At 38.7% G+C, this 9,753-nt stretch overlaps 1 pseudogene; it reads right to left on the bottom strand.

Annotated features, from left to right (window-relative positions):
* Positions 1–4,562: 4,562 nt before the first annotated feature.
* LOC128161154 (uncharacterized) lies at positions 4,563–8,661 on the bottom strand (annotated as a pseudogene).
* Between the last annotated feature and the right edge of the window lie 1,092 nt (positions 8,662–9,753).

Genomic DNA, 9,753 nt, shown 5'->3' with positions numbered 1-9,753 from the left:
TACAAAGTTCAGCTGATTCATGAATAAGTTCCTTGCAATAATCATATTTATTGTTATTCAAGGCCCACGAAGCCTGCGTCAACGTATCAATAATCTTCTCGTTATGTTCAAATTGATCTTTGTTACCTGGATGTTTCCAGACTATCGCTTGTTCTGACTTTAACTTCTTCACTTCAGACGATACGGAGGAAGTTGCTCCCTGTAATTCTCTTTTAAAATTATCAAGTTGCATTGCCATAGTATTCTCCATGTCCATTTTCTGTTCATTCATTTTGTTGAGAATGGCTTGTAGCATGTCTGCCTGAGCCCCGCCCGACATCTCCTCGTTCTGCATGCCGAATTTAAACTTTCCGCTGTACGTGTCGTCCTAAACTGGTATTTAACACCTGAGCAATTCTTTATATAGCCTTGCTAATAAACCGGTTCTTAAGAACCAGGTGACACAAACAGGTATTCGAATGAAAACCTTATATATCCGGATAATTAATTCATTATTATACCAAGTAGAAATTGATTTCTGTCTAATTCGTCCCTCAAACGAAAGAAATCATATTACCCCGTCGTTATTTGGTACATAGAATATCATGACAACTTTTGATTTTAGGTTTCAATTCTAGTTGGTTTTAAGACCAATTTATGTAAGTGCGCACATATACCATTATATAAATAGTGCCTGTTTTGAGGGGTGTTAATTTCAACAGTTACCCTACAAAACAGGCACTATTTATTTTATTATACTGAATATCTTTTTTTCAAAGAACATTTTACTGCTTTTATATTGAAATGAAGTGAATTTTACGGTGAACCGTCCGCGCATAATTTACGCGCATGTAACAATTCGTTGTGTTACCCGTTGCCAAGTGTGTTGCTAACGCAAAGGGTAATAGAACGGATTACCAACTGCATCTAAACCAATCAGATTTCAGTATTTAACATGAAAGTATAATAATCACGCATGTTTATTGTTCAACTACAAGATCATGCAGTTTGTGTTTATAATCCGTTTTTAAAGTATATGAAACAAATGTGACAATTTTCGTCGCTTTTATCATCTGTTCGTGATCTATTTTATTACACATGAGATTTGATGTTCTATTCGCTTCTAGTAACATACAACTAAGAGGACAGTTTCTAGCAAAGGGAATCAAAAGACAATATGCAGCATGTAACAATTGATTTGTTTTATGTTCCTAAGTCTCATATTTTCCTTGAAAAGTTATGTCTCAGAGGATAAATGCATTCACAAACACAAACGTGTATACATGCGATAACATCGTGAACAAACATACGGTATGTAATCCCCTAAATCATTTCTTCCTGTCTCTCTTTACGACTTCTAAACACCTCTCCCTTATCTCTCTCTCTCTGTCTGTCTCAGTATGTCTGTCTCTGTCTCTCTGTCTCTGTCTCTGTGTCTGTCTCTGTCTCTCTGTCTCTCTCTCTCTCTCCCTCTCTCTGTCTCTCTCTCTTCTTGATGCTTTTATTCTGTACAAAGTTTTTTTACGATATGAAGCCTGACCGCCTGACCTCCTTCCCTCCCAACTGCGTCATCTTTAAATGCCAAGATATCAGATTTGCATGCTTCTTTACACCGTACAGGTAGTAATGATATAATATGACACCTGTTTACCAACGACAATGCAAATCTGAATAACAACCAGCAAACAATTGTAACTAATAGGTATGTTGAAGGATGAAAACATTGTAGAATCTATACCAAAAGTGGAAAACAAGCTTTTGATAACTGTTGTGAAAAATCTGGTATCAAAACCGTCAATGTTAAGAATATAGAAAATCACAACAGCAAAATATAAAATACTAACTTTAAGATAAAACCATAACAGGTAGGTGAGATCATAAGTGAGCCATAATTGTTCTTACAAGAAAAGTTATATTTTCTTTTTCTTTTTTTTTTGATAACACGGAATTATACCCTCCCCTTATAATTTCTTAGTAAAGTATATCAATTGCACGAAGTTTAAATATTATGGACAAGTAAGTATATGTATCCTGTTACTTTTACTTGACTCCTTGTGTGTAGAGTTATCTGACAGATCCATAGAAACAAAGAATAAAATGAAAGTGTTGAAATTTAGGCTAATTTGTTGGTAAATTAAAACACAAACAATCGACTTTAACGCTTTTATACAAAAATACAGAGCAGTAATTAACTAATGTCAGTGATAGTGATCTGTATTGACTGAGTACTTGAAGAAGCAGATCTAATGTCCTTTTGGTGTGTGTCATGTATTGAAAAAATATATATATTTGCTACATGTATATATAAATATGACAGTCTTTTGAAGAAGCATCCATGTTTATTTGTTTTGTCCCCCCCCCCCCCCCCCCCAAGCATTTTTCGTGTTTACCTCTAGAAAGGAACATACTAGCAAGGCACTGAAAACTAGTCCCGTTATCTCGTTTTGTCTTAGGTCTTTCTAGTCGATACCATTCTTGTCCTCCATACGATCATTGGTTTCATCAAATATCTTTAAAACCCCTGTCACACCGGGGCTGCGTCCTCGGGGCGATCCCGCTGCGTTCTAAAAAAAATGCAGAACGCCGAGATGCGCGCAGTGGAGTCTCCTACAGCGCCGTAACAACGCAGTTGTTCAATCTCCATTGGTCGCCGTACGGTCGCATAGAACGCCATGCAACGGCGCGCACTTTGAGTATGCACAAAGTACGCGCCGTGGCATCGCGATCTGATCAACACGCAGTAGAAACGTAGTGGGGTCGCCGTGACAGCGCGGTAAGGTCTCCAACAGCGCCATGAGAGCGCCGTGGGCGCGCTCTGGCAACGCATAGCATCGCAGTAGAGACGCTGTGATAAGTCGACTGCGCTTGCACAGAGACCTTTCGGAGTCCAAGGAGATGTCACCGCGTTACCACAACGACCTCACGGAGCTGTCACTGCGATCATTGCGCTCCCGTGACGTTTCTACCGCGTCAATGAGTGTAAACTTTATAATGCACTCCAGGGTGTTTCTAGATAGTTTTCAGTCAGTCCACAACACAATTTGGACAATGGCTGTTGTACAACAGCAAGCGGGGTTGCTCCTTGGATTAATTTATCTTGAGCAGATCCAAGAGGATGAAGACCTAATCAATCTCCTTCGAAGACGAAGACAGAGGAGGGCTGCAAGGCGAAGGAGGACATGGGTACGACAGTGGCTGGACGTCGGCAGAAGGTTTCATTTTGGTCAATACCATCGGCTCATGCCTGAACTGCGGAATGAGGACCCTGCAAGTTTTTTTAACTTCCTCCGTATGCCACCCGCCATGTTTGATGAACTTCTTGCCAGATTGGTTCCTCTTATCACCAAACAAGACACACATTATCGAAATGCCATCGAACCAGGTTTGAAGCTTGCCATGACAATACGCCACCTAGCCACTGGGGACAGATACGCAAGCATGAAGTTTTAATTCAGAGTACCTCACAATACAATATCTCTTTGCGTTCGTGAAATATGCCAGGCCATCGTTAGTGAGTACAAGGACGAGTGCATCCAGTGTCCAACCACTGTTGAGGAATGGCAAGCAATTTCCTCAGAATTTAGTCGGAGATGGAACGTGCCTCATGCGTGCGGTGCACTTGATGGGAAGCATATTGCCTGTAGACGTCCTCGCAACAGCGGTAGTTTGTATTTCAACTACAAAGGGGTTTTTTCTCTTGTGTTAATGGGCCTTGTTGATGCTGACTACAAATTCCTGTGGATCGATGTAGGCGGCTATGGGCACATGTCCGATGCTCAAATTTTCAATGCGTCCGAGCTGAAGGAGTGTCTTGAGGACAACAGCATTTCCGTTCCAGCAGCAGACCCACTTCCGAATGATGATATTCCAACGCCGTACTTCATTCTAGGCGACGATGCGTTTGGACTTCGCACATACCTCATGAAACCCTACGCACAGCGCCAAATGACAAAAGACTAGAGAATCTTTAATTACAGGTTGTCGAGGGGTCGGCGTATCGTTGAGAATGCATTCGGCATCCTGGCTCAGCGCTGGCAGATCCTTCTTACTACAATGCAACACGATCCTACCACAATCGCCATCATCATTGAAACGTGTTATTCTTCATAATTTGATGCGTTTACGATATCCTGCAATCCAAAACGCTGACATGGACGAAGAAAATGCCAACTACCAAATTATTCCTGGTTCATGGCGCGCCAATGCAGCTATGCATGATGTGGACAATATAATGGGCCCCAATCGGGACAGTACTGCTGCAAAGAAACAGCGCGAGTATTTGAAGTTGTACTTCAACGCCCCTGCTGGTTCTGTTCCTTGGCAGGATCGCATGATTTGAGTTCTACTACGATACGAACATAATCATAGACATTCTTATTTTTTTTTAATTGTTTATAAAGTGTTGCTTTAGTGTTTTTAAAAGTTGATATGATCAGTCATATAATGTGTTTGATGTAAGTAGCTCTTCATTGATTTTGTTTACCTATTTAGGATGAATTTTTTGGAAGATGTTGTTTTGATTTTGCTCACAAGATATTTCGTTTTTATGTCTACCTTATTTCATAACATTATAATAAACAACAGAATGTTTCATGATTTATAATTACCAGTAAAACATTACGGTACAAAATGTAAAATCAAATGTCAAAATCCCTGTGTGTTGTACAGAAGTACAGTTTGGGAAATTAAACAACTAGCTAGTTTACACTTCCTGTGTATATTTGAATAATGGTAACACAATATGGGATGTTAAACAAAGTTATGGTTCATGCTTTTTGATGTGTCGAACAAAATAGTGCCAGTATCACTGCTTTTCACGCTCCTTACATTCATCAACGACAGCCCTATCAAGGGAGGTATTGCACATTTCCATACTGCTGTTGACCAGGCTGCTTTAGTTAAATGATTGTTCTGCAGATTGGGTAGGGGTGCTTGTGGTGGCTCTGTTCGATAAGGGGGATGGAGTGTGTCCACAGGTCATCATTGCTCTCGGCTGTAGGTTGGTCATCTGTGCCTGGACCCAGACAGGATTCTGCGACCCCCACACAGACGTATTCTGTTCGACGGTTGTAGGCCACTGCTGAGGAGGAGGTTGCCACATTGCGCTTGTCGATGCAGTACCAGAGGAAGTCTCCGGAAAAGCTTGGCACTGCTGTTGCTGAGCTGAATATTGCAGTTGTGGAACAGGGAAGACCTGTTCACTGGCAACAGGATGAAGGAGTTCTTCACTCTTCTCGTGGTAAGTATACAACAGGTTGGTACATTCCCTTTGGAACTTTAGCCACAGTGACGGATGCAGGTTAACCATTACTTCCTTTGTCCAGTCAGCGTAGGCAGTTCTTTCCGTTGTCTTTTGTGGTGCCAACATCTCTAAGACTTAATTTAGTCTGAAAAGCCATGGACTGCTCTCCTCTGTTTGCGATATTACTTAGTAGTCGTTCTTCCTCTTGAATTGCTTTCTTGTTGTTCGAAACTGATGGGAGCGGCTCCAGCCGCTGACGAGAGGTAGTTTCTGCTTCGGGTGGTTTCTCCAAATCGTCATTCACGTCCTCCACAGATGATGCAGCAGATATCTTATCTCTCATCTGCAAAGACAAAGAAAAAGTATTCATGAGCTATTAAAAAATTCTGCTAAACACGATTAAACATACGTCATTGAAGGGTAAAGGTCATCGCCCCATCCTTAAAAAATGAGCGTTTTAATTGTACTTACACTGACTGTTGTTTTCTTTTTAACTTCGACGACGTAAACATTCAGCCAAGCAAAGTTCTGAAGGATCCAGCGGTCCCTTTCTGTCAACTCACCAGAGCCGTCCCCAGACTTCCTATGCATAAGGCGTGTAAAGCGTGTGCGGATGGATCTGTACCAGGTTTTTAGAATATCCACATCTTTGTCCATGTCTGCTGCTTTGGATTCCCATAGAGCATCTTTCTTTCTGAAATCCTTGTAGGCGTTTAGCTTCTTGTTATAGATGAGGTCGTTCACCTCAAGCCATGATGTCATATCTTGTTCCAGTCAGGTCAGTCGTTGTCTTGGCCTTCTTCTGTGGCTGGGTTAGAAAAACGTGTGACGTAGACGGGTTAGAGAGACCACTTTCACGAGAGGACATCGAACAAGGTGAGTCATTGCGTACTGGACGAGGTGATGGCCTTGGGTTTTTATCAAGTGGTGTTGGATTTATATTCAATGGTGTTGGGTTTATATCCGGTGGTGTTGGATTAGGATCAGTTGCATTGCAGCAATTTTTGTCCAATGTTGAAGGACAAGTCAGTCTCGGTTTTGTCCGTTTTGAGCTCCTCTTTCTTGTCATGGTGGAAAGAAACTGATCAATGATGCTCAAGAATCTCCGTTTATATACCCAAGAGTAAGAACGCCGTGAACACGCAGTCAGCGCATTGAACACGCGGTGTAAGCGCGGTGAACGCGCAGTGAACGCGCAGTGAAAACTCTTAGCACGCCACGAGCACTCCGTGGGAGCGCAGTCAGTCGCCAAGTAGAACTCCGTGGAAATGCATATGCACGCCGCGGGAACTCCGTAGAAACGCCCCCGTCGCCGAGAGGACGCCGTGACATCTCCGTCTTTAACAAATCCAGTGAAAAATTGTACATTTTTCCTAAATTTCCCTGCGATCACACGGCGATTCAAGAAATTTTACAACGCCGTGACAACTCCGTGTGAACGCAACCCGGTGTGACAGGGCCTTAACAAACAGTTTAAGTCTTGATGAAAATTGCATGTCAATGTTTTCATGATCACTGAACATTGACTGCGTATTTAGCATTGATTTATATGACCAAAGCGTGAGATTGTCAATCAAACTAAAACGCTCTGTGTGTTTTATTATATGTGTAAGATTATGTTTGCTTTTAACATAAGAAGTGTTTAAGCAAATCAAATAAACCGACTAGACCAATCCTGAAAAGACAAGTAATATACATGGATATAAATTTCAGCATGAATGAATATATTAGCGCATTTTTTTCTAAACTCTGTCTCGAGTTTTTGCTTCTACCACTTTTTACTTGATATTTCGATAATCCTTACACCTTTGTGTACAAACTACGTTTATCAACTAGTATTAAAAATGCCCAGTATATCTGTTTTGAAACGCTTCCTCTATCGCTTCAGGTTTCAATATACATCCCAAAATAGAAAGTATACGGGGATATTGCATTGCATTAGCCATTAATAAGCCCGGATGATAGCTCGATATTCCGAGTGAGTTCCGAATGGAGAAAAGATGTCAACATCTCCCATTACAAATCTCTGAAAGAAATTTGTTTTCGTTTCTGTGAACTTTAATGAGTGAAAATTGATAATAATTAAATGAAGATATCTTGGATATTTTACCTTTCATTGATTTCAACTGTATTTCTTTCACAGATATGTGTATATTTATTAAAATTTATCAAAAACGGGATGGAAACAATAACCTGGGACAGACTATAAATGCTTTGTAAAGCATAGTTATTTGTTTCCTTTATAGACAAACTAAATTTATTTGTTAATGCTTCTGACTTCTTCAATTTGCATTAGTATTTCGTCAGTGATATTCAAGTATTCCCAGACGGTCAATTTAAAAAAGAAAATGTGTGCCGTCAATATATTTCGGCGCTATGTAAATAGGTTAGCTTACAGTGCACATGCCGCGGTACAGACTGGTGCTGAGATTCCCAGGGTCTCCACAGCGGTGGTTGTAGCACAAAACACCGTGCAGGCTCCGGCAGTCAGTTGAGTTCCATGTGACGCAAACCAGTGCTTGATGACGTCAACAGCCTAATAAACTGAACGTAGGAAATAACGCAACAACAACCGTTCACGTCAACATAAAAATCAATTATGATTGAAATATTATTCATAGAGAAATGCAAATGTTTTATATGACGTTGTAAAAATGTTTTAAAAAGAAGTTATCCAATTTGTATTATATCTCTTATATATGCCTCATTCGAACAGTGTTCGAATTAACACAATATAGAACTATACTTTGTCCCAAGATATTTATACAGCACATTTTCTTAAATTATTCAATAATTATAAATACTTCAGAGTTCATAAATGTTTATTAAAATCATTCCAAATCTTCCTATGAAAACCTAATTACATGTAGCTTATAAGATCTGGAAACACGGTTAAGCACAAACAAATCTACGAGGCAATGCAAGCGAGATGAAAGTATCCGGATGTTAACGTTGTGAGGTTATCCAAGGGACTTTTGAATGGAGAAAAAAATGTCAACATTTTCCATTATAAATCTCCGAAAAAAAAAATTTCGAGTGAAAAATTATGTTTCAATGAAGATGTATTGGAGATAGTCCCATTCGTCTATTTAAATTGCCTTTCTTTAGCAGGTACATTTATTTTTGTATTAAAAACCGTTCATATGTGTTGCATAAATATCTCCGGACATACAATAATCAAAAAAATATATATATATTTATTTTTTTTTTTTTTTTAATGAACAAATATTTATTTTTTTCACAAAAAGAACTATTTTGTGGACAATTCCAGAAAACATCCCCATTAAAAAGAATTATTAAGAGCGGTTGATATATGATTAATATTTTTGTAATTAACCTGACAAACGTTCCTCTGGGGTAATTCGTTTGTAGTTCTCCAGACCAACATCGTCAGTCATAGAGGCAAACAGACAAGGAAGACAGACCAGGAACAACACCATGGTTCTCATCCTACGGACATTGTATAAACAAACATTTTAACACTTTTATTTAACTTTATTAAACGTTTACAATAATCTTGTTCATTCAATATCTAGAGAGCCTTTTATCGGTGAGTCAAACAATTTTTTCAAAAGATTGCAAGGGAAAAATTCGACCTTAGGTGATGCGTTATCATAAAGAAAAAGTTTCTTAAGGTAATAATTCAAAGCTATGCAATCCATAGATTAAATGATACATCGATCCTTAATTTTTAAGTTCATTACAAAATCTCGACAAGATAGGATGTTGAGATGCTTGAATGATGTTCTGTGAAGACAATATATGTAAAACAAGAAGAAAATATGGATTGACGGAATAAAGGACTTATTTATTTTTCAAAGAACATCTTTGGAACAAATAATAGTTTACTAAGTCGTTACATGTTTAGCAGAATCTTATTTTTTTTTCCATGCATAAAATCAATATCGTGCATTTGGACTCACAATATAAAGCAAAACAAGGATATTCACTGAATAATATTTATAGAATTTAAAATGATTAAGTTGAACATCTGTTTAACCCGATTTTGTGATAAAACTGTGATGACCCCCATCTTTCGAATCTTATATGCAATCTTATTATCAAGTTATCAAAACTGGTACATTGTCAGTCGAATTAATCGTCCATGAACACGATTTATACTGGGATAACCGTACGTTATCAATAATTCCATGAGTTTTATAATTCAATCCATGACGTTCTATATTCAAATACGCCAATAGCTATGTCCTGTGCATTCGTTCTAAACACTTAACAAATTCAACATTTGCATACTTATACACCGGTTTTTTTTTTATTCGTACAAACAAACGCCGCTTTCCTTGTGCAGTTGCTTTTTTTTTTGGTTTCTAAAAGTTTGGGGAAAAACATAAAAAGATGAAAAATAAATTTAATTTTTAAAGTAAACACCGTACATGCAAGTAAAACGTTATTCTACTAATACCATTATTACTCCATGTTATCACTGGAATGCACATGGTAAACACGTTTAGGCACAGGGACCAAGCCTGTTTAAACATTAATTTCAATTTAACCATAAATAAAAACAAGAG

This window comes from Crassostrea angulata, chromosome 8 (assembly GCF_025612915.1).
Source record: "Crassostrea angulata isolate pt1a10 chromosome 8, ASM2561291v2, whole genome shotgun sequence".
Taxonomy (NCBI): Eukaryota; Metazoa; Mollusca; class Bivalvia; order Ostreida; family Ostreidae; genus Magallana; species Magallana angulata.
This window is presented reverse-complemented; position numbering and strand designations above follow the sequence as displayed.